Source organism: Notamacropus eugenii, chromosome 1 (assembly GCF_028372415.1).
Source record: "Notamacropus eugenii isolate mMacEug1 chromosome 1, mMacEug1.pri_v2, whole genome shotgun sequence".
NCBI classification, from domain to species: Eukaryota; Metazoa; Chordata; class Mammalia; order Diprotodontia; family Macropodidae; genus Notamacropus; species Notamacropus eugenii.
In genome coordinates, this window is record NC_092872.1 from 196,896,485 (window position 1) to 196,922,818 (window position 26,334).

At 38.4% G+C, this 26,334-nt stretch overlaps 1 long non-coding RNA gene across 3 annotated transcripts in view; it reads right to left on the bottom strand.

Annotated features, from left to right (window-relative positions):
- Nucleotides 1–10,443: 10,443 nt before the first annotated feature.
- The window catches only part of LOC140513768 (uncharacterized), a 195,396-nt gene continuing 179,505 nt past the window's right edge, over nucleotides 10,444–26,334 (bottom strand). For 2 of the 3 annotated variants that reach the window (XR_011970324.1, XR_011970330.1), the window contains 2 exons: nucleotides 24,485–25,479; nucleotides 10,444–24,364 (listed from right to left, as the gene is read on the bottom strand). This is a non-coding gene — a long non-coding RNA (uncharacterized lncRNA). The remainder of the gene's footprint in view (nucleotides 24,365–24,484; nucleotides 25,480–26,334) is intronic. The other variant, XR_011970326.1, reaches the window with a different exon arrangement.

Below are 26,334 nucleotides of genomic sequence, written 5' to 3' on the forward strand. Positions count from 1 at the left end.
TCCTTCCAAAGTTACCAATATATCTCTTAATTGCCAAATCTAATGGGTTTTGCTCATGTTTTATCCTTCTTGACCTCTCTGTGGCAGCTGATGCTATTAATAACCTCCTTCTAGAGATTCTCTTCTCCCTAATTTTCTCTGAAACTGCTGTTTCTTAATGATCGTTCTACATGTCTGACCATTTCTTCTTAGTTTCATTTCCTGGTTCTACATTTCTCTCTTCTCTTTTCTGCTCTGTGTTATCTTCATTTGGTCATCTCCCCAGTCTCTGAACTAAATTGTGAGATAAAGGAAAAGAATCTGATTAGAGTAGTCAGATGCTAATGGGACTGAAGTGCCAATGTCAATGGGCATTTCCAGTTTAAAAGAGGATCTTAATAAACATTGGTAAAGTATAGAAGATGTTTTTGAGCTAGAACAGCTTCTCTTTTCCTACCCCTCTTTCCCCATCTGCTTCCTCTTCAAAGCCATAAACATAACCGGAATTAGAAGTGCCAGCTTCATACCCCATTTCTGAAAGGTGGATGACCATGGATACATATTCCCATTAAGAATAATTGACCTATATTTTGTTAAGAAAAACACATAAAAGTTCATATCTCTTAGTACTTAATTTCTAGATAGCATTAAACCAGGAAAGCATTTGACAAATAATCTTTAATAATCAATTAATAAGTACATCAGAATAAAAGTTAAGTAAAGCTAATGGAAAATGATGAAACTGCTTTCAGAAAACATAAAAAGCGTATGATGAAAAATGCCATCTACCTCCAGAGAAAGAACTGATGGAATCTGAATGCAGATTGAAGTATACTGTTATTTTACTTTATTCTCCTTTGGGGTTTTTTGGGGGGAGGTAAAGGGGAGTGTGTTTTCTTTCACAACATGACTAATATGGAAATATATTTTACATGAGTGCATATATATAACCTTTATCAAATTGCTTGCCTTCTCAATTATGGGAGAGGGGAGGGAGGATGGGAAAAAATTTGGAATTCAAAATTGTAAAAATGATTAAAAATTGTTTTTACTTGTGTTTTGGAAAAAAATAAAATGTTAAAATTTAGGAGAAAAAGAAAGAAAACACAAAAGCCATTTAAAAAAAAAAAGACAAAAGACACCCAAAAGTACTGACAAAAAAAAATTTGCACAATACCTGAAGACATGCGGAGGATACATTATATACATAATCTTATGTAGCTATAGAGGACAATGAAATATATAGATAATTCTAATATTGACGATTAAGAAAAATGCTATTGAAATTACTTGGAGAATAAATATCATTCTTTTGATAGTAGTTTATATTCCCAGCAAATATATGTGTATGGGTATATATATATATATATATATATATATACACACACACACACACACACACACACATATATATATATAAATATTTTATACCCACACATGTATATGTATGTATGTACATACATATATGTTATATACATAACTATATGTATGAACATCTCAGACTTACCCCTAAAACACATGTATGTATATATACATATATACACACACATATCTACACATACTTAAATGGGGAAGAAGAGAAACATTATCTTTTTATATAGCATAGTTGACAAGCAAGTCTTAATGTGTTAAATTTTTCATGATACAAAATGTTACTCACTGACCTATCAAAGGATAAGAATTTGACTTTTGAATCTGACCACTTTTTTCCCCTTATTTTGGAGTTAGGGCTAGAGATTACACCCATGATTTCATTAGTATAGGAAAATCATACAGGGTCTTGAAGGAAAAAAAATGGGGTAGGACCAAAGAGTTTTGTTATTATTTTAGCATGAGTGGACACTTGCACAGTTTTTCTGCCCGCTTCTAATGCAGTCACCGAGAAACTTTGAGAAGCTGATTTCTAGCCAGGAGTGACTGAGGCTTGAGTACTTTATGATGATAAAAAAAAAAAAAAACTGGCTTCTAATTGGCTTTAGAAACAGAAGAACTGATGGCTCAAAAGATGCTGAGCCAGAACTTAGTGTATATACAAGAGATGTGACCCATTCAGCTCTCATTCTCTTAGCAGCTTTGAGTGAGGACTACTTTAAGGGAAGGAAAGGCAGCTAGCTTCATTCCAATACCCAACTACCATGTGTGAAGAAGCATATAGTATCTCTCTTTCCATTATAGTTTCTAATCTTAGGTGGAAAAAAAAAAATCTTCTGAGATAGATGTAACCAGTCTGCATGATGAGTTCAGGAGCCTTTATAGGTCCTATCACCAGTGACTAAAGTTGGTAGCAGAATCCAGCAATCTGGTTAGCAGTAGACACTGAAGTCCAAGTGAGCAGCAATTATGAAAGGGACCTATCCAATCAGCAGCCATGTGAACATGATAAGGTCTGGAGACATTGCAGGATGACCAGCAGCAGTTAAGCCTGGTGTCTTTCCCTTCTTCAGCTCCCAAGCAGAAAACAGAGAAAGAGAAAGCCAGCAAGAGTGAAGTGACCAGGCCCAATGACCTACCCAGATGATCAGCCTGGTCCAGCAGCAGCAGCCTGGCCCAGAAACACATGACTTACCTAGCCTAGAGTTATAGTAGGTATTTAATAAATATTGACTGACTGACCCAATTGGGAATTTCATGCAGACTCCACAAAGGGAGAAAAGAACTTCCAGGGCCAAAAGGTGAGAAGTATTCCTTGGCCACATGTATTCTGCATATAGTTTTCTCATTACCATTGTATCATAAATTTGAACCCATTCTCCTCAGGGACCTTATATATGAAAAGAGTATGTCTTACAGTTTGGAAGGAATATTTATACTAACAGTACATTCTCAGTTAATCCATCTCTACAAAGCTAATGGAGTCAACTGATTGACAGGTTATGAGGAATACATCAGTGGATGTTCTTGAGTGATGGTAGTAGAAGCACATCAGGCTTACCGCTAGAACATCTATAGGGTCTCAGCCTATCAATGAAAACGACAACTGGAGAAGTGGCTCCAGTACTACATTATCAAGATCTGTAATGTGATTCTGCAGGTGGCGAATAAGATTGCAATTCTAAACAGAAAATTTCATGGGCATTACCTTTCAAAGGTCAAACTAAATTAAGATAAATGCTTACTTGATTTTAATATAATTGGTATCTACTGTGCTTTATGAAGAACAATTCTTTAATTTTAGCTTTCAGAGAAACCATGAAAAATTAGAGCTAAAAGGAACTTTAGACATGATCTAATCACCCCACTAATTTTACAGTTGAGGAGATGAAGACTCAGAGATGTGTTGATCTCTCTCCATGTCCTGTAAGTTTCCTACTACATTATGAGGATACATCTGTGAATCAAAAGTATACAAGATGAAAGAGGGATTGGTAGGTATTGCTTTAGTTAAGCAATGCATATTACTTAAGCATTTGGGGACTTGAATTATCTGGAATGACCACTGGTACTAATCCAATAAACCTGTCACTGCCTAATTCTTTCTTTACTTTGTTTCCTGCAGATAAGTCCATGGTCTCTAATTCAACCTCCAGGACATTACATACTCATACATGTTAAAACTACATTCTTAAAATCATGATAAGACTCATGACTTCCTCTAATAGCTGTTAAATCAATAGATCCAAACCTCAAGTACTTCAGATGTATCTATCACAATTGGTTCATTTCCTGATTTAGACCATAATATTTTGAACCATTGAAAAAGTAATGGTCTAAGAAATCAATCCTGCCCTTTTTGAGAATGTGTTCCTTTTTATAGTTATCCCAGGCAGCATCAGAATAATTAAGATTGTCTATAGACTGAATATTTTCCTTGCATTTCCAGGAAATCTGCTTAGCTGGTAAATGTTTCTTCATCTCTTTTCTCAAGTTACCTAAGTTCATCCATGCGAAGTGACAGAGGTAGAAAAAGTAACCAATATCATTAACAGATGTATTATAGTATTTTGTCTTTTATTTAGAGGGAGGGAATGGTTGTTGTTTCATAAAACTTGTTTCAGAACCTACCTAATTTGTTTATTATGCTGAACAAAACAGACCCTTATATGCTCCATATTTTATACTGTTCCACTTTCAAAGGATATACTACTACTTTTAATCACATCAACCCAATTGGTAATGCTATTTTTCTCCACTCACTGGTTTCAACAGTTACTGATAAGACACAAGAGCCACATGAAACCTTAGAGGTGCAGGTTGGCTCTATCCTCAGTCCTCTTCTTCTTCATTCAATACTACTGACAAGGTTTGGAAATGGGGAATGGGACCCTAGAACCACCCCCCCCCCAAACCCAAGTACAGGGAAGGCCATCTGGAATGAATTTGCAGACTCAAGCATTGTTGAAGTCAAGGTGGTAAAGAGTTATTGTTATATGCTTTTCAGCAGGCAAGAGTTCTTAGGTAACCTGCAACCTCAGAGGGGTACAGTTTAATTCTATATAGGCTCAAATACAGAAAGAAATTGGGCACCTGAGATTTAAAAATGAAACTGTCCCTGCCTTCAAGAAATTTCTATTCTATCAGAATAATCTTTAGGGAATAATAATAGCACCTAGGCCAGGGTTGTCATGAATCTCAAAAGAGATCCTGGGCAAAACAGAACTTTCCAAACCTTAAGGTATTATTTCCATTTTCTACCTCTTCTTAAACTCTGTATAACATCAGTTAGTCAGTCAATAAGCTTTTTTTTAAATGCCTACTGTAGACCAGGCAATGTACAAGTGCTAGGGAGACAGAGAAAGGTAAAAGACAGTCCCTGCTCTTAAGGAGCCACAGTCTAGTGGGGGAAACAGCACACAAACAACTATGCACAAATAAGCTACTAAAAAATCAAATTAGAAAGGACAGAGAAAGGGCAATAGCATTAAGCAGGATTAGGAAAATCTCTTACAAGGTGGGATTTTAGCTGGGACTTGAAGAGAAGCCAGGAGAGGGAAATGAGGAGGGAGAGCATTCCACACAGAGAAGGCAGAGGGTAAAAATGCCTGGAGTTGGGAGATGTAATGTCCCATGTGAGGAGCAACAAGGAGGTCAGGTGGTCACAGGATTTTCTTACCTTCAGTGTAAGTGTACCTGCAAGGTATGAGGCAGTTGGAGATGTGGGGAGAGGGTAGGCTCTGAAGGGTTTTGAACACCAAACTGATAATTTTGTATGTGTCTGAAGATGATAGGGAGTCACTAGAGTTTACTGTGTAGGGTGGGTGACAGGGTCAGACCTGAGCTTTAGGAAGCTCACTTTGTGAAATGAGTGGAGGATGAACTAGAGTGGCAAGATTCTTGAGGTAGGCAGACTCACCAGCAGGTTACAAGGTATCAGGACTTATATCAGGGTAGTGACAGCATCAGAGAAGAGAAGGGAACATATATGAGAGATGTTATGGAGGTAAAATTAACAGGTCTTGACAAAGATTGGATATAAAAGTTGAGAGAGGAGTCAAGGATGACAACTAGGTTTCAAGCGTCGGCGGCTAGTGGTACCCTCAACAGTAATAGGGAGGTTAACAAGAAGGGAAGGTTAGGGAAGGAGGGAAGATAATGAGTTCAGTTTTGGCCATGTCGAGTTTAAGATACTTATATTCAATTTGAGATGTCCAATAGGCAGTTGGAAAAACCAGACTAGAGGTCAGCAGAGAGTTTAGAGCTGGATAGGTGGATTTGATCAGCAGCAGCATAGAGATGGTAATTGGGATTCATGAGATCTGATGAGATAGTAAGTGAAGTAGTGATGGGGTGCTCAAGTTCCAGTGCTTGGACCCCAATTCTAAAATCACATTTCTCCCTAAAAATCACATTTCTCCCCAGCTTCAGAACACTATCCCAGGCAGTTTCTCCCCAGCTCTAGACAGCACACCCTAGCAAAACTTTTATCTCTCTTCTTAATAGAGTAGCCAGCTTCACCTATAGGATTTATTAGTTTGAACCAGCTGTGTACTGACTGAACTGGTTGTGTACTGGGTCATAGAGATATTTACTACTCACTGACCTTCATATGTATCCTAGACTTAGACATATGTTTACTCCCTTACGTTTATCTTGTCTATTAAATCTGCCCTATGTTTAATTAGTTTTAAACCTGAATGCATCCATTATCTCAGTGAAATATGAAACATAAATATGTTATAGAAAATGTAGGACAAAAGTGGTAGAAAATTGAATCCCTGATTTTTTAAAAAGATATTTATCATGCCATAAAATAAGCAGATACATAGTAGGTATTTAACAAATTCATGTTGATTGATTCCCATTAAAAATAAAAACCAGGAAACAAAAAAAACCTTTTAAGATTTAAGACAAATATCTTCTAGGCTGGCAGTGGGGGAGGGGGGTAATGGGGGTAAATGGGTAATAGGGGGACCCTGCTGAAAGGCAGATTTTTCTACTTATCCTCATGGAGTTTTCAATTGCCCTGTTTCTGACCAGGGCCAGTTTGCCCCTGATTAGGCAACCTGGTAGCCCCGGGGGCTCAACAGATTACTGCAGCTCAGAACTCCCAAGCTCAAGAGATCTACCACCTTCAGCCTCTCTGCCAGGTGGGATGACAAGTATGCACTACCATACCCAGCTGATTCCCATTTTAGAAATGAAAAAATTGAAATTGAGGTTATATGAGCATGTCCACATTCACATGGCTAGTAAGTATTAAGGGGCAGTCTTTAAACTTGGGTTCGCCTGATTTCATGCTCAGCTCTCCTTCTACTTAATTAAGTGGTTTTTGAGCACCTTTTGAGGAATCCAAAGAACTGTAATAAGAAGTGCAATTTATATACTATATATTATACAAATTATAATTATATACAGATTATATATATTGTATATATATGCAAATTATATTATACAAATTATGCTATGTATAGTGCGGGGAGTTTGCACCCCTCCTCTCCCTTCTTTAGCTCATTTGATGTAATCACACACAAAAGAATGGGGCAGATAACAAAGGTAACAAGAAATCAATATATTAAACTAAGTGAAAAATTGTGTCTATACCCTGGCAACTCTTTATAAAATGTTTCCCTGATAATAGTGGAAAGACAGCTGGCTGTTGGCTGGCCAAAGAATAAACATACCTTTTATGATTCATGGAATGTGAATCCTTGCCTTTACTAGGGAAACCATGGGGGCACCACATTTATCAGGAAACAGAAAAAGAGACATCATAGACACAGAGAATAGGAAAGCCAGGGCATGTGAACCTTGGTAGTAAAGAACAGAGCCACGATGAATCCCAGAAGGAACTAGTTCTGGCAGTTGAGAACTGAGCTGAGAAAATGAGCTAACTCAGGGAACCCAAAAGGGCAATCCACCCAGCAGAGGTACAGTACCACCGGAGAAAAGTATGAGTGTGAGCGTGTTGCAAAGGAAGACAGGTCATTTGGGGGATCTGCAGTACCAGAGGAATGGTTGTTTTAGTTACATGGATTTCCTACTTGAGTCCCTCTACCACTGTACCTACTCTGCTCACTTTTCCCACTGATGCTTTATGTGGGAGGATATGCTCCAGGTTTATGAGAGGAATGTTTTATAGCTACTGTACTTGCTATGTCATCTTAGTAAATGCTTTGGCTTTGAGCTAATTGTAGCTACTGGCTAACTATTAAAGGTAAAGCACCCTGACATGCTCATAAGCTATAGTTTTAGTTGTATAGACCCACAGAACCTTTGAACCTGGGAGTACTTTCACCTCTGAGGGTGCAACCTTCAAACCTTTGAGTGCTAAGTTGGGCAGTGAGGTGAAGATATTTCCAGGAGGGTGTTACACATATGCTTCACAGTTTATAAGTATTTTACATATGTAAAATCTCTCTTTCATTTGAGATTATTGCTCTTGGGAAAAGGGAATAAAGCCTCTGCCAAATCTTAGCTTATAACATGGATGCTTACGGTAATGGAAGAAGACTTCTTCGTAAGGATGTTTCCCCATTTCATATTTTACTGCAAGAAAGGTTCAAAATATAAAACTTACTGGAAAGTGACATAAGTAAATTATGTTTCCACTTCAGTTTCAGACTCGTATCAGTCAGTAGCAGTAAAATTCTGGTTTATGGGGTCAAACAAATCTCTAATCCACAAAATCTTGTTTCTCATGCACTCTTCTCCAGGCATTCCTACCAAGAAAGGTACAAATCATTCCAAAGAGCCCATTTACATTGCATGGTGCAGCTTGAGAAGGTGATTATTCTATATAATTCTACAATTGTCTTTCTAAGACAAAATGCCATTGCTAACAAAAATGATTTAAAATATTCTTTATTCCCTACATTTCAGGTGTGTGTGTATATGTGTGTGTGTGTGTGTTCAACATCACTTGCTTCTTTAGATAATGTGAGGCTATTCAAGAATTATATTTAGTAGGCTGAAGGTAGCTGGTATATATAAATATAGCTTGAGCAGGAGACATAAATAGTCAAACTCTTTTCAAATCTTTCTGGGCAATATTCAAGTGTCCTTGATCCTCTCCTATTCCCTTGCCTAATACTCCTAATTCTCCTAATACTCCTGTCAGGCACAAACCTATGTTGCCATAGATAGGAAGAAAAGGTAAAAGAGTAATATCTACACTGATTCTGTTTTTAACATGAAATTAATCTACTGGAACAAAGTCACGGTTGGTGTTTACATATTTGTCATCTCTTCCCTGAAACATCTAAAGTGTTTTGTCATTGTTATGATATTCAGCTTATTTCAAGCTCAAACTTTTTTCTAAGAAAAATATTCTGCAAGGTGTTTGTTTTATGTGCTGTTGTTATTGTTAGCAAACTATATGCCTTTTAAAATACATGGAACTTGACTATTGTATTTGATTGGTGAAATATTGCTTTAAACTGTTGATAAACTACAAAACAGAAAAACTGGATTCCAGACTATTTGAATCTACCTGTATGTAGTATTATACACAGCTGGGAACTGGGTATTGAAGCACAATAGTAGAAAGGAGGAGGAGGAGGAGAATAGTGTTCACTCAAATTTTAACAATTTTCAGTTGTTTTCAGTTCATTCTGACTCTTCATGACCCCATTTAGGATTTTCTTGGCATAGATACTTGAATGGTTTACCATTTCCTTCTCTAGCTCATTTTATAGATGAGGAAACTAAGCCAAGCAGGGTTAAGTGACTTGCTCAGGGTCACATGACTAGTAAGTGTCTGAGGCCAGATCTGAACTCAGGAAGATGAGTTTTTCTGACTCTAGGCCCAGAATGCTATCCACTGCACTATCTATTGACCATTATATGAAGAGAGCACATTCAACTAAACTCTAAACATTTAAGTTCCTAAACTACACCTTGTGATGGTGCCTTCTCTCTTCTAATTATCTCCAATTTATCCTGTCTATATCTTGTCTCAACAGAGTTGTTTGCATGGTATTCCCATTAGACTGTGAGTTCCTAGAGAGTAAAGACTGTCTTTGCCTTATTTAGTATCCCCATTCCTTAGCCCAGTGCCTGGTAAATGGAAGGCACTGAATGAATGCTTGAAGACTTGACTTGTGTTTGGTGCTGGAGATAACAAAGACAAAAATAACAGTCCCTGTCCTCAAGGAGCTTATGTTCTAGAGAATAATAGTGATTGATATTTATATAGCACCACCTTAAGGTTTACAAAGCACTTTAGGTATCCTGTCTCACTTGAATTTCATGACAACCTGAAGACACAGGTGTTTACATGTATTATTCCCATTTTATAGATGCGGACACTGAGATGTGATGGATACTTGCTCCGGGCTACACAGCCAGTAAATGTCTCTTGTGAGACTTGAATCAAGTTTTTTCTAAATTGAGCATAGTACCCACCATGCCATCCTGCCTTTCCTTTGAGTAAGGAGCCAGCCTAGGAAATGATGCTGCTCTATCTCTTCCTTGCACAGGAAGCACCCAAGTTAATGCTGGTGGGAACAGAAAGGAGAGGAGGAGTCTGGCAACCTGCCAGGTACGGGGAATTCAGATAAGCTAACATCAATATTTATCAGAACAGACACTGTTTAATTTCTCTGCTAAGGTACATATAGCACTTTGTATGCTTTTATAGCCATCTCTTTGTGAGATAAATGTTTAGGGCCATTAACCAGAACAAAAAAAAATGTCTTTGTACTCTGCTCCAGAGTAACTTAGGCTATTTACCACACAAGGAGGTCTTGTAGTTCATTAATATATATAAATACAAGTCAGTGGAAGAAACTGCCTTGTTAATCGACTTCTGAGATGCTAATCTAGGACTCATTAGCTTTAAACATAGCCTGACAGCTGTATTTGTACCATGTAGAAATAATCTTCAACAAAGGAAACACAAAGTATCCACAGCCTGCACTTCCTATATACACTACAGCACACACACACACACACGCACACACGCACACATGCACACGCACGCACACGCGCACACACACCCACATGAACACATACACACACCTATCTTTGTTCCCTTGAGAATTTTTGGGATGGAGGATACAAAAGAAAAGAGACAAAAATACAAAGACATAAATTCAGGCTTTTAAGACAACTTTGGAGGATGTGAAGGCAGTTCTGGTCTGTGCCAGTTTCTAAGTCCCCTCCAGAGCACAGCTGCTTTACAAAAGGAGGGAGAAATATAAAGTACTCAGCTGACTAATCTAATTAGGAGCACAGTCAGTTGGCAGGAAAAAGTTAAACCTAGCCCTAAACTGTTCACAAAACATTGAGTTTTCCTTATCTTCCTCAATGACTTTTTTTGGCTATGAACAGGGTTATTTCTTTCAAATCTTTTATTTTTTGTCTCCTAACCTGCATGATTAGTAAATGCAAGAATCAGGTTCTGCTGACAGTCTCCTGTCAGGGGTAAACGCTTATCTTCTGCACATTCCTTATGTTTTGATGCTTGTTGCCAGCAGAGGAATACAGTGACTGAGCCAGACTCCCTTCTGTGACATGTGTGAAAATCTACTTTGGACATTCACATTATCGAAGGCATTACCATATTTATTTGTGGGTACTAATGGCTGAGGGCAAAACATGTTAATTAAAAGAAAGAATAAGCAGCAAGATAAATAAAGGTAGTTTTCCTAATTGGTGAATTTGCTATTTTTTCCCTACTGTGAGCATTCATAGAATTAATTAATTAAACAATGAATCAACAAGCATTTATGTAATGCTTACCAGGTGTTTAGCACCATGTGAAGCAATGGGGCACAGGTTGTTGTGTTTGTCCTTCATTCTCGAAGAAGACCATGACATCAAGATGATGACATGACTTGTAGTTGACTTTAATTTGAGTGAGGGAGGGCTGTGCAGGGTCACCAACCTCACTTTCTTCTCCTGAGTCATCTGGGTCCAGGGGCATGATATTCATCAGGACAACTGGAGATCGCCTAGGATACAATGGGAGACCCTGGCCCTTTCAGGTTTAGGTCTTATCACAATCTTACTTTGAGTGAGATACACCCATTCAATGAAAGCATTCTTTAAGTTACTCTAGGAATGGCCCCTTTAATTAAAAAAAAAAAAAAACCTGGGAGAAGACCCTCAGGGTTCCTGGGTAAAAGAGAAACAATTATTATTTAACTATTCAATCCACTCAGTACTAGGTGGGTGGGGACTTGTCCAGTCTATGAGCTCCAAAGTAAATTGGGTTTAAGGCTTGATCCTTGAGCAAGAAATGTAGCCAGTAAACCCAGAGGAAAAAAGGAGGCTTTTGGCTATGGAGTTTAGCTTCCACTTGGCAGAACACCAAATGGGGACACAAAGACAAAAAGGAAGCAGTCCCTGCCCTCAAGGAGCTTACTTTTAACTGAGGAACAACATGTACATGTACGAGTAGTTACAAAATATTATCAAACTTAGCTACTCTGATCCAGTCAGTGATTCAAGACAATTCCAAAGGACTCATGAAAAATGCTATCCACCTCTCTACCTCAGTTTCCTCATCTGTAAAATGATAGAGTGGCTCTTAACATATTCTAAGGTATCTTTCAACTCTCAGTCTATAAGCTTATGACCAAAGAAAACTGTGCCTTGACTGAGTAGGGAATAAGAACCTTGTAAATTCCTCGGACAATACAAGTCTAAGATGAATGACAACTATCTGCTCAGTGTGTATAATGGGCTATTTGAAATGTTTTGTGGTTTTTGTATTTGTTGGTCCATGTCTATGAGTCTTTTTTGCAGTTTATGCACTTTCTGTGGTAAAGAAAATAAATAACTGTCCTTTACCTGAAGTCTGTATACATCAAGTGGGGCAGCTAGGTGGTGCAGTGGATAAAGTACCAGTGCAGGAGTCAGGACGACCTCACCTCAAATCTCACCTCAGACACTTGACACTCACTAGCTGTGTGACCTAGGGCAAGTCACTTAACCCCAATTGCCTCATCCTGGGTCATCTCCAGTCATTCTGTAGAATATTTGGTTCCTGGATTCAGATGGCTCTGTAGGAGAAGTGAGGCTGGTGACCTGCACAGCCCTCCCTCACTCAAAACAGTCAAGTGTAAGTCATGCCATTGCTTCTCTGATAACATGGTCTTCTTCAGCAATGAAGGACAAACACACACATGCATCAAGTATGTTTTTTAGAAAATGGACTTTTTTAAAAATGAAATTATTTTGTTTGCTTTCAGTGTTCAACAATCACTTCCAAATAGCTTAGATTTTCCCCCTTCCCTCCCACCTTATTCCCCCTCCCTCTACTTCCTCCCTGAGGCGGCATACAATCTTATGTAGCTTCTAGATGTACATTCCTATTAAATACATGTTGCATAGAAAAATTAAAATGAATGGGAGAAACCAAAAAATAAAACAAAACATAATACAAAAGAAAATGGTCTGTTTCTATTTGTGATCGAACTCCATAGTTCTTGCCCTGAATGTGGAAGACATTCTGTCTTAAGAGACCACTGGGAATTATTGAAGTCCTTGCATTGCAATGAAGTATCAAGTCTACCAGAAAAATTCCTTCAACACTGTGGCTGTCGCTGTGTACAAAGTTCTCCTTGTTCTGCTCCTTTCACTCAGCATCAGTTCATATAAGTCTTTCCAGGCCTCTCTGAAGTCTTCCTGTTCATCATTTCTTACAGCACAATAGTATTCCATTACATTCATATACCACAATTTATTCAGCCACTCCCCAATTGATAGGCATCCTCTTGATTTCCAGTTTTTGACCACCACAAAGAGAGCTGCAATAAATATTTTTGTATATGTGGGACCCTTTCCCATTCCCAGAAGTGATATTGCTGAGTCAAAGGGTATGCACATTTTTGTAGCCCTTTGGGCATAGTTCCAAATTACTCTCCAGAATGGTTGGATCAGCTAGTTAGCCAATCTGATAGGTGTGATGTGGTGCCTCAGAGTTGTTTTGATTTGTATCTCTCTAATCAATAGTGATTTAGAGCATTGCCCTTTTTACCCACATTTTGGAGAGGCTCTAGTTAAGAGCCCTATCTAAGTTTTGTTTTAGAGATTTGTCTGAGGTTATTCTAGGGTGTTGGCAGAACCTGAAAGAAAGATATGATTCCCCTGGGATCAGACTTCCCAGGATTAAACCAAGGTCTTTATGAGACAAAGAGATTAACTGTCTTCTCACATCCCATCCATCCTTCCACATTGGGTATCTTACCTTCTGCCCTTCTGCCACTGCCTTTCTTCTCCTCATCTAGAACAACGTCCTCTTGATGGACCTCTAAAGACTCTGACCTCCCTTTACCAAGAGAGTTAATCCACTCAGTTATAGCATTTCACCCTGGGGCTGAGCAGCCAGATTGGTGAGAGAGGGCTTATTCACCTTTTGCTATTCAGTGTTGTTCGCTGACTCTGAGACTCCTCATGACCCTATTTGGACTTTTTCCTGGTAAAGTTCATGGAGTGGTTTGTCATTTCTTTCTCCACCTCATTTTGCAGATTAAGAAGCTGAGGCAAAAGTGGTTAAGTGACTTGCCCATGGTCACACAACTAGTAATTGATTTGAACTCAGGAAGAGGAATCTTCCTGTCTTCAAGCCTTGCACCCTATCCACTGTACCACTTAGCTGCCCTTTTATCCAATGCACTATGAATATCTGGCCTGTGATATGGTTTCATGTTCTATCCAACCATCTACTGGATTATTGCTGTGCACATTATTCTCTCACATCCCCACACTACCTCCACTTCTTTTCATCTTTTGTTTTAGAAATAGTATTCAAATCAAAACTAGGATTACTTATGCAAAGAGCATAATGATCCACTGTTCTGTGGCTCCATCCCTCCCCTGGGACTCTCAAACCCAAACTTCATTCCCGGGTCACTGCTCTATTATATGTGTCAGCCCTCCCTATTAGAATGCAAGTTTCTTGAGTGAAGGGACTATCTCACTTTTATATTTGTATCCCCAATACCTAGAACAATGCCCAGTACATAGTAGGTGCTTAATAAGTGTTTTTTCATTTGTTCATGCTTGAAGGCTATACCAATGAAGCTAAACCCTGACAGATCCTCCTGAGCTCCAAAAGTATGGGCCTGCTGATGAACTGCAGTTATCCCTTCCACATCACCAGTGTCAGGGGCACTGTCTTCTCACACCCCCTCCAATATGGAAAATCCATGTAAAACTTTTTGGCTCTCCCTTCATACTGGAGAAGAAATTAGAATTTTTATGGTGTTAAAGATAAAATATATTATTATACAATATATTATAATATCATACACCATTATCTATATATTATATTATACAATAATATTATACAATACTATCCGTATACATTACGCATTTCTGAGTTTCTAAACTTCTTTATTGTCTGTTAGCCTTCATGTATCATCTGGAGCTTCCTCAAAACTCCCCCAAAATTCCCAATTAATTTCTTATACTGACTTATGATATATCGAAAATGCTATGGGGAAAGCTGTGGTGTGGAAGGGATAACTGTATATGTTTGTTATATGAGAACCTTCCTAGGTAAATTTAAAGAGGCTTGTTACCCTCAGAATGACAAATGTTCTGGCCACAGAAATACCTGAAAACTTTACAAAGTCACAGAGAGGTTGTGACCAATACTGGTAGAAGGAGCACTCACAATGGATAAGACTGCAGTTTTTCAAAGCTTTGAAATAATGTGAACCTCAGTAAACAGTGATACGTAAATACCATTTTTCTATCACTCCATCTACTATTAATAATAATAATAACAATAATAATTAATAATAACTGTACCATTTCATCTACACATTTGTTGGATGCCTGCCAAAAGCAAGACACACATCAACAAGCATTTATTAAGTGCCAGCCATGTTCTGGGCACCATGCCACACCTTTTGAAGGAGATCAAGAAGAAAAAGTCATGGCTCTCCTTTCAACTATTTTAAAGTCTACAATGGTTATTGTCATGGGGTAATCCCTAACACCTATACTATACTCCTAATAAAATGTAGCTCACATTTACATGGTGCTTTACATTTAGAAGGATTTTTAAACATCAGCCATTTCTTATGATCCTTTCAAATACTTTCTAAGAGGGCCATGGTAAGGAAAAGGACCTGAAGAAATAATTCAAGAAAATTTTCCAGACGAAATAACATACTGCAGTCAGAAAAAAAATAAAATCAGAGTTCTGACAAAATGAAGCCTAAATTTCAAGTCTCCAAGGTGAATCAAACTCTAAAACTACAGAGATAAAGAAAAAAAACCATCCAAGCCTTAAGAAAGAATGAATTATATATTAGAAAGCACGGATCAACATTTCATCAAACTCAGATCAAATGGTGCAAGAACAGGACAGTTCATCAGTAGTGTGTGTGTGTGTGTGTGTGTGTGTGTGTGTGTGTGTGTGTGTGTGTGTACTTAAAATGAGGAGATATAGGTTTGGTTCTTCCAGTTAGCTTTCCAGAAAACCTTAGCATTTTTTTTTAAGGCAGAAGAATAACACTTAAACACTTACAAACTTTCAGAAATTTCCCTGACAAAAGATTTCAGTTGAAAAGAACTATGGTCAGAGACTGGTGGTAATATTTCCTTTGAGCAGAATAGTAGTTAAAGACATTCAACAAAGGCTTCCTAAAAGAAATCAATAACTGTAGTGGTGATTACAAAGTAATATTTACAATTTCAGATTGAACATTTAAATTTTAAATTGTTGGATTGCCAATTTAGCACTATGGAATCGCCTGATTCCCCAGTCAAAAAAAAGAAGGAAGGAAGGAAGGAGAGAGGGCGGGTAGGGTGCAGGGAGGGAGGGAAGAAGACTTAGGAAGGAAGGAGGAAAGGAGGGAAGGAAGGAGAAAAGGAAGGAAGGAAGGAAGGAAAGAGGGAGGCATTCCTTTAAATGGAAAGAGAATTTTAATGAGTACATATGAATAGTCATTACAGAGAAAGCAAAACTTGAAGCAATTTGTGGAAATTGCAAAGAGGCCAATTTTAGTCTTGATATTAACACATATTTAGGTAACACTTTACAGCTTAAGGGGCAACTTGGTGGCACAGTGGGTACAGCACTAGGTCTAGAGTCAGAAAGACTCATCTTTCTGAGTTCAAATCTGATTTCAGACACTTACCACCTGTGTGACCCTGGGCAAATCACTTAACCCCATTTGCCACAGTTCCTCATTTGTATAATGAGCTGGAGAAGAAAATGGCAAGCTACTCCAGTATCTTTGCCAAGAAAACCACAAATAAGGTCATGAAGAGTTGGACATGACTGAACAACAATAATAACTTTGCAATTTACACAGTGTTTTCCTCAAAAACATGATTACCTGCAAATAATCCTCAGGCAGCTAAAAATGAGAGAAACATTGATTTTTTCCTGGGACCACATAGCTAGAATGTGATAGAATCTGTACTTGAATCCAGGTCTTGTGACCTAAAGTCCAGGACTCTTTGCACTATCCTGGGCTGCAACACAGTTTGGAGAAAACCTTTTATTCCCCCCAAATTTATTAAGTTATTTGTTTTCAGTTTTCAACAATTACTTCCATATGTTCCAAAATTCTCTTTCCCCTCCCTCCCCAAGATGGCATGTAATCCTATGTGTGTTCTATACATACATTCTTATTAAACACATTTTTACTTTAGTCATGTTACATAGAAGAATTAAAACGAATGAGAAAAACCATGAGAAAAACAAAATATAACAAAAGAGAAAATTTTTTCTTCTTCATTCTGAGTTCCAAATCTATATAATTCTTTTCCTGGATGGCATTTTGTATCATGAGTCCTTTGGAAATCTTTTAGGTCCTTGCATTGCTGCAAAGGGCTAAGTCTATCAAAAACAGTCCTGGCCCACTGTGGCTGTTACTGTGAATAATGCTCTTCTGGTTCTTCTTACTTCAGTCAGCATCAGTTCACATAAGTCTTCAGGTTTTTCTGAACTCCACCTGTTCATCATTTCTTATAGCACAATAGTATTCCATTACATTCACATACCACAATAGCTCCCCCATTCCCCTAGATTTCCAGTTCTTGGTCACCACAAAAAGAGCTGCTATAAATATTTTTATTCATGTTGGACCTTTTCCCCTTTAATGATCTCTTTGGGACACAGCCCTAGAAATGATATTGCTGGGTCAAAGGGTATGTACATTTTTATAGCCCTTTAAGCATAGTTCCAAAATTCTCTCCAGAATGGTTGGATCAGCTCACAGCTCCACCAGCAGTGAGTTGGTGTTCTAATTCTCCTACATCTTCTCCATCATTTATCATTTTCCCGTTTTGTCACGTTAGCCAATCTGATACATGTAATGTGGTACCTCAGAGTTGTTTTGGTTTGCATCTCTCTAATAGTGATATAGAGCATTTTTTATTTGATTGTAGAAATAATAAACAACTTTATCAAAGTTGCAGGATACAAAATAAACCCACATAATTCATCTGCATTTGTATATATTACTAACAGATCAACAGCAAGAGATAGAAAGAGAAATCCCATTTAAAGTTACTATAGCCACTATAAGGTATTTGGGAGTCTACCTGCCAAAACAAACCCAGGGACTATATGAACACAATTATAAAATACTTTTCACACAAATAAAGTCAGATCTAAATAATTGGAAAAACATCAGTTGCTCATGGGTAGGCCGAGCTAATATAATGAAAATGATAATTTGTACCTCAATTAATTTACTTCTTCAGTGCCATACCAACCAAACTACCAAAAATCACTTTATAGAGTTAGAAAAAATAATATGAAAATTATCTGGAAGAAAAAAAGCTCCAGAATATCAAGGGGATTAATGAAAAGAAATGCTAGGGGAGGTGGCCTAGCCCTACCAGATCACAAATTGTACTATAAAGCAGCATTCATCAAAACCACGTGGTACTGGCTAAGAAATAGAGGGGTAGATCAGTGGAATATGTTAAGTACATAAAACACGGTAGTCAATGACTATTGCAGTCTACTGTTTGATAAACCCAAGGACCCCAGCTTCTGGGATAAGAACTCACTGTTTGACAAAAACTGCTAGGAAAACTGGAAAATGGTGTGGCAATAATAATAATAATAATAATAATAATAACCAATGCCTGACACCATACACAAGAATAAAGTCCAAATGGGTACATGATCTAGATATAAAGGCTAACACTATAAACAAGTCAGAAGAGCAAGGAATTTGTCAGATTTATGGAGAATGGAGAAATTTATAACCAAACAAGAGACAGAGAACATTATGAAATGCAAAATGGATACTTTGGTTACATTAAATTGGAAAGTTTTCTCTTAAACAAAGCCAGTGCAAACAAGATTAGGAGGGAAGCAGAAAAATGGGAAAGAATTTTTATAACTACTGTCTGTGATAAAGCCCTCATTTCTAAAATATATAGAGAACTGAGTCAAATTTACAAGAATACAAGTCATTTCGCAATTGATAGATGGTCAAAGGAAATGAACAGGCAGTTTTCAGAGGGAAAAAACCTCTTAAAGTGCTCCAGTGGTTATGAAATCTCCAAAGGTACCATTACTCCCAAACATCACATGCTGATAGCACTTGTACCATATTCAGAGTAACTTACAATATAGAAAATGGATCAAACATAGTCATACTACTCCAGATTTTCCTGAACAGAGATTTCTACATCTCTCGGCTGCATCTAGTAATAAATAATCATAGAATCACTCTTTGGAAGAGCTAGACAGATCTTATAATCCAATCTTCTTCTTTTACAGAGGAAACTGAGTCTCAAAGACAGGAAAGGGCTTGCTCAAAGCCACACAATGGCAGAATCAAAACAAGTCTCCCATTTCTCAATTCTATGCTTCTGCCACTAAATACTTTTCCTAGGGAAGAAAGTTTTAGGTGCCTCTAAGCAGGTGCTCCCCTTTCTGGGTTATTTGTCTATTTAGACATGTCCTAAGGCTTCTAATAAAATTCTGATGAGGATAATCTATCTGTTTCTGGAAATAGTATTATCATTTAGCTATTTGTAGGAAAATGCTCACACTAACTCAGAGCTAGATCACTTCGTGTAATTGACTTAATTAAAGATTATTATTATTATTATCACAGAATCACAGAATTTTTAGAATTGGAATGGAATTTTTTTTTTTTAGCAAAACTGGTTCAAACTGTATCAGAAAAAAGAATCCCCAATACAACAATCTGTTTGTAAACCTCATCTGAGGAACAGCTCACAGCCTTTTGAGGCAGCCCCATTCTACTGATTATGCACCTTAAGTTATGAGGGACTATTAAAACCTAAAGTGACCTCTTTGCAATTTCTCCATATTGTTTCAGGTTCTGCTTTTTCTAGGCATATATACTCATTAAAATCTCATATACATGTAAAGAAATTCTTCTCTCCTTCCCTTCTTCCTTCCTTTCTTCACCCTCAACATGTAACTCATCAAATTAGGATCAAAACTTAATAATTTGGTAATGGATTGTGCCAGAAAAACTTGAGGGGAAAAAAGGCACAAATGATTATGATTTCTGTATGTAAACAGTTACATTACTCTGTACAAATACTTAGGCAGATGTTTAGAATCCCTTACTCCAACAATGATTTTTCTTTTCACACAATCTTGAGAGATTCCTAAATTCTCACCCAAGCTGTGAAAACAGTTTTTCTTATGTGGACAAAAGTATGACTGCTATCTTAGGAATGTCCTACATAAGACAGTATGTTGGATTTATGAATTCTAATTCATCATAAATGAACTTAAAGAAAGGGATGGAGCTACCTCTCAGATGACTTTTCTGTTTTCAGGTAATGTTCACTACATGGTACTTAAAGCTGTTTTTACAAGTCAGCATGTCCAGTTGGAGACCAATTAGACCAGTCCCCTTTTGCCTAGAGGAAGAGAGGCATGCAGTGATAGCTAAAGTGACTGATAAATATCCATGATTGTAGCTTCTAACTTCAAGGGGATTCTACCAGTCTTTAGATTTAACCTTATCTGCCTACTCATAATCAGTTTTTGTCAGAGATTTCAGCTTCCTGTGTAAAACTGTAAAATCCTTAGAATTTACATGCCACCTGAGTTGGCAGTATTTTTGTCTGAATACAGTTTGTGAGAACAGTTCTATATGAAGGCTCCTTTTCCCAGATCAGATTAGAAGGAGATCCAGCAGTGTGTTAGTGAGGTGGACCAGACCAAAGGTCTGTATCCACATCATCTAGTGTACTCCCAGTCCAGCTGTGTCCATGAGGTTTGTACATCACTCAATAAACCGTATCAGGTTAATGTGACGCTTTGCCAATGTTTCTTGAAATCCTGAATCTGACTAAAAGCATGGTCAACAGCACATGCTCAAATCAAAACTACAATAAATTTCCTATTCAATAGTAACTATGAACAAAATCAATCAGCATGCATTTATTAAGTGCCTACTGTGTTCCAGGATCTGTGATAAAATGCTGGAGACACAAAAATAACATGGTTGTTTGGACCCACTGTGTGAGGGGCAATTCTGTTACATTAACTTCTGCTCTGTCCCATTCCCCTTCTCTAGTATGCTGAAAGCATTGGGTAGCCCTCTGTTTTCTCTGCCATTGGCTTAAGCCCATACCAATTATGTTCTCTCCTTTTCAGAGATTCAGTGACTAACATCACAGTTCTATTTAACCACTTAATTTTAGATTAATTTTTATAAAGAGATATCTGCTTCAAAGATAAAGCAAGAATTAACATGCAGACATTTTCCTCAATACCTTGGGGGCATAATCCTCTCTAGTGACCTCTTTTCTGAGGAGGGGAGTGATTAGGCCCACAGTTTAACTTATAATTTTTACATAAGATTAGTCCCAAGTTCAAGTACAATGAATGTTTCTCAAGACTTCCCTGCCAGGATGGCTCCAGTACCTACCCTGGATTCCTGGATTCCTGGACTCCTCCATATCTAGAGGTTCTGAATCAGAAACCACCCTCAGAGTCTCAAGGATATATAACCAAAGGAAGGGGAAGATGGCCCTCTATTCTCCCTCTTTGCCACTTGGTATCAACTTCTGTGGCTAACACAATCCTTTGCCCTTGAATGGTAACGTAAGGAAAGTTCAGGCTATGCTCAGTCAGGTAGTTGAAGACGCTGACTACATAGACAATGGAAAAAGTTTGCTTAAAACCATGTGGTGGGCCAACACAGAATGCTGATACACGTGCCAGTTCTTTTGTTTCCAAGGAGTAAGTCTCCCAGCTTCTTCAAATGGGTGAGACCATTTTAGGTGCTCTACATCACACAATTACATTACACAAAGACAAAAGCAAAATATCCCTTACTCCCAAGGTGCTTACATTATAATAGGAGAAATAATAATAGTCATGTGTACAACTGTAGGTAAATATAAGATACATATAAATCAGATTGCTAAGCAAAGGAGTCACCAGTCAGGAGGTTTATCTAGCGGGGGAAGGTGGCTTGGTGGAGATGTGGACATCTGTGGAGAGTAAGTCAGTCAGGGAGTGAAGGAACACGGTGAGGACTCCTAACCAATGAGAGAGCTGAGTTATGAGTCAGGAGAGAAGACTTGCAGGGAAGAAGTTTCTCCAGGGTGGAAAAGCAGGTGTAGAGGAAGAGGAGAAGCCCCCTGAAAGTGTCAAGAAATGAATAGCTTCATCTTTTAAGAATGAAATATTGCCATAGCAGAAAAAGGTCTGCACTTGAAATCAACAGACATGGCTTTGGAATTGAAAGAAGAGACTCCTTATAGAAAATTAACTGTTCGGGATGCTCCTATTTGCAAATGACACAGTAGTTGATTTCACCATTCAACAAGTCTACAGACATTGCAAAGATTCTGAAATAAGGCCCATAATCTTTCAAAAGTGTCTGGACTAACTATCCAAATAAGAAAAATAAATGGAGGAAGAAGACACATTGCTCAGCCTATAATATGGAGTTGGAAGAATGATGGCAAAGAGGGAATCCATCAGTACATATATCTTGGACAAACATTGGCATGAACAATAAACTTGGCCCCAAAATAAAAAGGAGTAAGAGAGTAGGCTGATTGTCTTTGGAAAATTGTTCAGGATTTTTAATGACCCGAAGCTTCTCCCTGAAACAAAGGCTCTCCTTTTTCTCATTGATGTTCTTCTGTTGAAGCCAATTAGCTCCAAGTAAGGGAATACTATAGTTCCCAAAGAATTTAAGTTGAAGTTCATTGCAAGGGCAATGAAGGGGTGCATGGTAAGAATGAGTAGTCTTCAACACATTACCCACCAACAGTTACACAAGATAAGCAGCATTTTAAAACTGGGTCAGTCATGTTGTATAAGTGGTGAATGACTGATGGGAACCCCAAGTGTTCCATTGTTTTCTGTTCAATATCAAGAGAAACAGAAGCAGGTCACCAGTATGTTGGGCAGGCACACTGCAGAGAATTTACAGAAGACCATGGATAAGAGTTGCACAGCATGAGAGAATGGGTGGGTTGCAGTTTTCACCTTTGGAGGAGTGCCCACAGCAATCAGTTCATGGATCTGTCAAGGTATTGACCAATGAGGAAACAGAGGCTCAAAGAAATTGAATGACTTTCCCATCCTTACACAACTAGTATGTGTCAGAGATGAGATTGAACTTATGTCTTTCTTAACTTCATGTCTTGCCGGTGTGCCATATTGCTCTTCCTTGAACTCATCAAAGGTGACAAATTATTCTTTTAATATCTCTTCTCTTACTTTGGGTTTCATATCCTTATCATTGTTCTATTCTTTCTAGTCCAAAAATCATTTTCCTTTCCAGAGAAACCAAAATCAAATAAGAGGTGAATAGTTCTGTTTTCTGTATACACATCCCTTCTCCCTACACACCCCATCATCATCCCATCCACCCTAAGTAGTGGTCCTATCCCTTCTTTGTTCCTCTGGTTTTACCCAATATGATATTTTATAACTCTTTTTGTTGAATTCAACTCCTTCTGTGTATTAGCTAGGACTCCTGACATACTCTCTGTATACTCTCCTAGCTTCCCTGTTACTATTGAAGATAGCTACATTTTCCAAGTCCCGCAGGGTCTCAATCTAGGTATTATCCTATCACAGGGGCAGCTAGGTGGAGAAGTGGATAGAGCACCCAGTCTAGAGTCAGGGAGACGAGTTCAGATCTAACTTCAGACACTTTGCTAGTTGTGTGGCCCTGGACAAGCCATTAACCATTCTGGGCCTCACTTTCCTCCTCTATAAAATGAGGAGCACCTACCTCCCAGGGTTGTTGTGAGGATCAAATGATATAATGATTTTTAAGTGTTTAGAACAGTGCCTGGTATATACTCACTGCTAATATTAGCTATTATTATTATCTTCTCACTCTCGTTCCCCATATCCAATCTCTTGTCAAGTCCTATCATTTCCATCTTCATAACATCTCTCTGATAGGCCCCATTTTCTCTTTTCACACTGTAATCACTCTGGTTCAGATCCCTATCACCTTACATGTGGACTATTGTAGCAGCCTGTTCATTGGTTTTCCTGCCACAGGTCTCTTCTCACTCCAATTGGTCCTCCACTCAGCCATCAAATTGATCTTCCTAAAGTATTACCATTCAATAAACTCCAGAAACCGCCCATTATGTCTAAGCTCAAAAAAAAAAGCCTCTGTTAGACTTCTAAAGCCCTTCCTATCCTATAAGGTAGGCCCTTTCCTACCGTTCCAGTATTTTTCTACCTCACTCCCCAACACATACTCTTCCATCCAGGTGTACTGGCCTCCTTGCTGTTCCTTGAACAAGACTCAGTTTCTCAACTCCAACATTTTCACTGGCTATTCCCAGTGACTGGGATTCTCTCCTTCCTCATCTCTGCCTTCTGGCTTCTCTGCCTTTCTTCAAGTCTCAGTTAAAATTCTACCTCCACAAGAACCCTTTCCCAATCCCCTTCAAGCCTTCCTTCTGAGACTGTCCTTTGTTCGTCCTGTATTTATCTTGTTTGTATAGAGTTGTCCACAGGTTGTCTTCCCATTTGACTGTGGGTTCCTTGAGAACAGAGGCTGTTTTTTGACTTCCTTTGTATCCCCAGTACTTAGCATGGTGCCTGCAACACAGAAGGTGTTTAATAAGTGTGATACTTCTGTGCGGAATAAACTTAAAAGTGTGCCATAAAAAGCATGCATATCCTCCCACCCCCACCACGAGTCAGTAGTTAAACATTTACCAGCATACCCCTGGACACAAAGCAGATGTCATATATTCTTGCTGGAATCCCTGGAAACCACAGAACCAAAAAGTATCTTCTTTCATGGGTTCTCTGAGTTTGAAGTCTTGACAACCCCCTCCCCCAGCAAAGTCTGTCAAAAACTCCTCTACATCTGTACCCTAGATCTTCACATCCCTTCTTCCTGTATTTCCATCTTTTAAATAAGTAAATAAGTAGTAGAGTGATTTGCCCAAGGTCACTCAATCTGGATTCAACCCAAGTCTGCTGACAAAATATTCAGTACTCTTTTCCCTATACCAAGCAGTATAGCAAGAATGAGATAATATGTATAAAGTGCTTTGTAATCAATAATGCACTTTCTCCATCAAGGTTATTATTGACATTTTCATCATCATTAGTTATACTAATAACAGTGATAATGATAATGGTAATGAAATGTTCCGCTCTTCATAGCTGATTCCAGACTCCAGGAGTCTCATTGCCAACCTTCCTTCCACACCTTTCCAGGTGCCAAGTGGATATACTTTAAAAGCTAAAATTGATTGGAGATGCCCCATCAGTTGCTGAGCTTCTCTGGAGCTTAAGGATGTCAGCATTGTAAATAGAGTTGTCTGATGAAGTAGAAGTTAAGAAAAGAAAGCCAAAAGTATCCATTTCAGAATATCCCACAACACTGGCCTGGTATTCATTTCCCTGGGTCATTTGTTCAAGGACAGAGAAAAGTTGCTCAGCTTGCTTTTTTTTTTTTTTTTTAAGTAGACTGTTGTCTCCTTTGCTCTCAGCAGAGGATCAGTCAGGAGTCAGCAGTCCTGGATTGTGTAGAATTTCTATTAACATTCTCCAGAGAGATGCGCAAGCTAGCATCAAAAGCAGGCCTTTTATGTGGGACTGCTCAGCAGAGGGCATCCCTTTGTTTCTCTGGGATACTAGGTTTGGAGGGGGAGATGGCAGTGCTGGAGCACTTGACTGTTTATTTTGTTGATGGTCTAGACCTAAGCAAATGAAGGAGAAAATGTTAATAATGCAAATTAAACTTAAAAGTGTGACATAAAAACCACATATATATGTATCTCCCACCTCCCAACCATATGTCCCTGGAGACAAGGCTGTGTTGGTCACATGTTCTTGCTGGCATCATTAGAAGCCACAGAACCACAGAACATCTCCTCGTTAGAGGTTCCCTGAGTTTAAAGTCTTGAGCTCCAAGCAAAATGCATCAGACTCCTCTATGTCCAAATCCTAGATTTTCATATCTTCCCCCCCTTGCCCCACCATCCCCAATATTCCTTGGAATGTATTTTGAATTATCCTTCCATGGTGTCATCAACATTATAGGTGCTGCTTGTGAAGGAGGGAGTTCATGTGCTCCCAGTATTTCCCTGCCAGCTCCCCTTTCCCCTGAAGTCTGTCTATTTCTCTTTAAAAGTCAAAACAAGCACAGACTTTCTAACCCACACATCCTCTACCATGGTGAACAACTAAACAGATGGAGATCTACAAACATTAAAATTGGAATTGCCAGATAAATCTATTCATCAGTAGTGTAGATGTCCCTGATTTTCAGATATAGTTCTGCAATGAAGGAGAGAATGAATTAAATGCTTTTATTAGGACTTGCTCTATGCAAGTATATTGATATTTTTTTTTGATTAAAAGGGTCATCCCTTCAGTAACTTAAAGAAGGCTATTCATTGAATAGGTGTATCTCACTCAAAGTGAGAATGTGATAAGACCTTAGCCTGAGAGGATCAGGGTCCCACATTGCATCCTGGGCCATCTCCAGTCATCCTGATGAATATCAGGCCACTGGACCCAGATGGCTCAGGTGAAGAAAGTGAGGTTGGTGA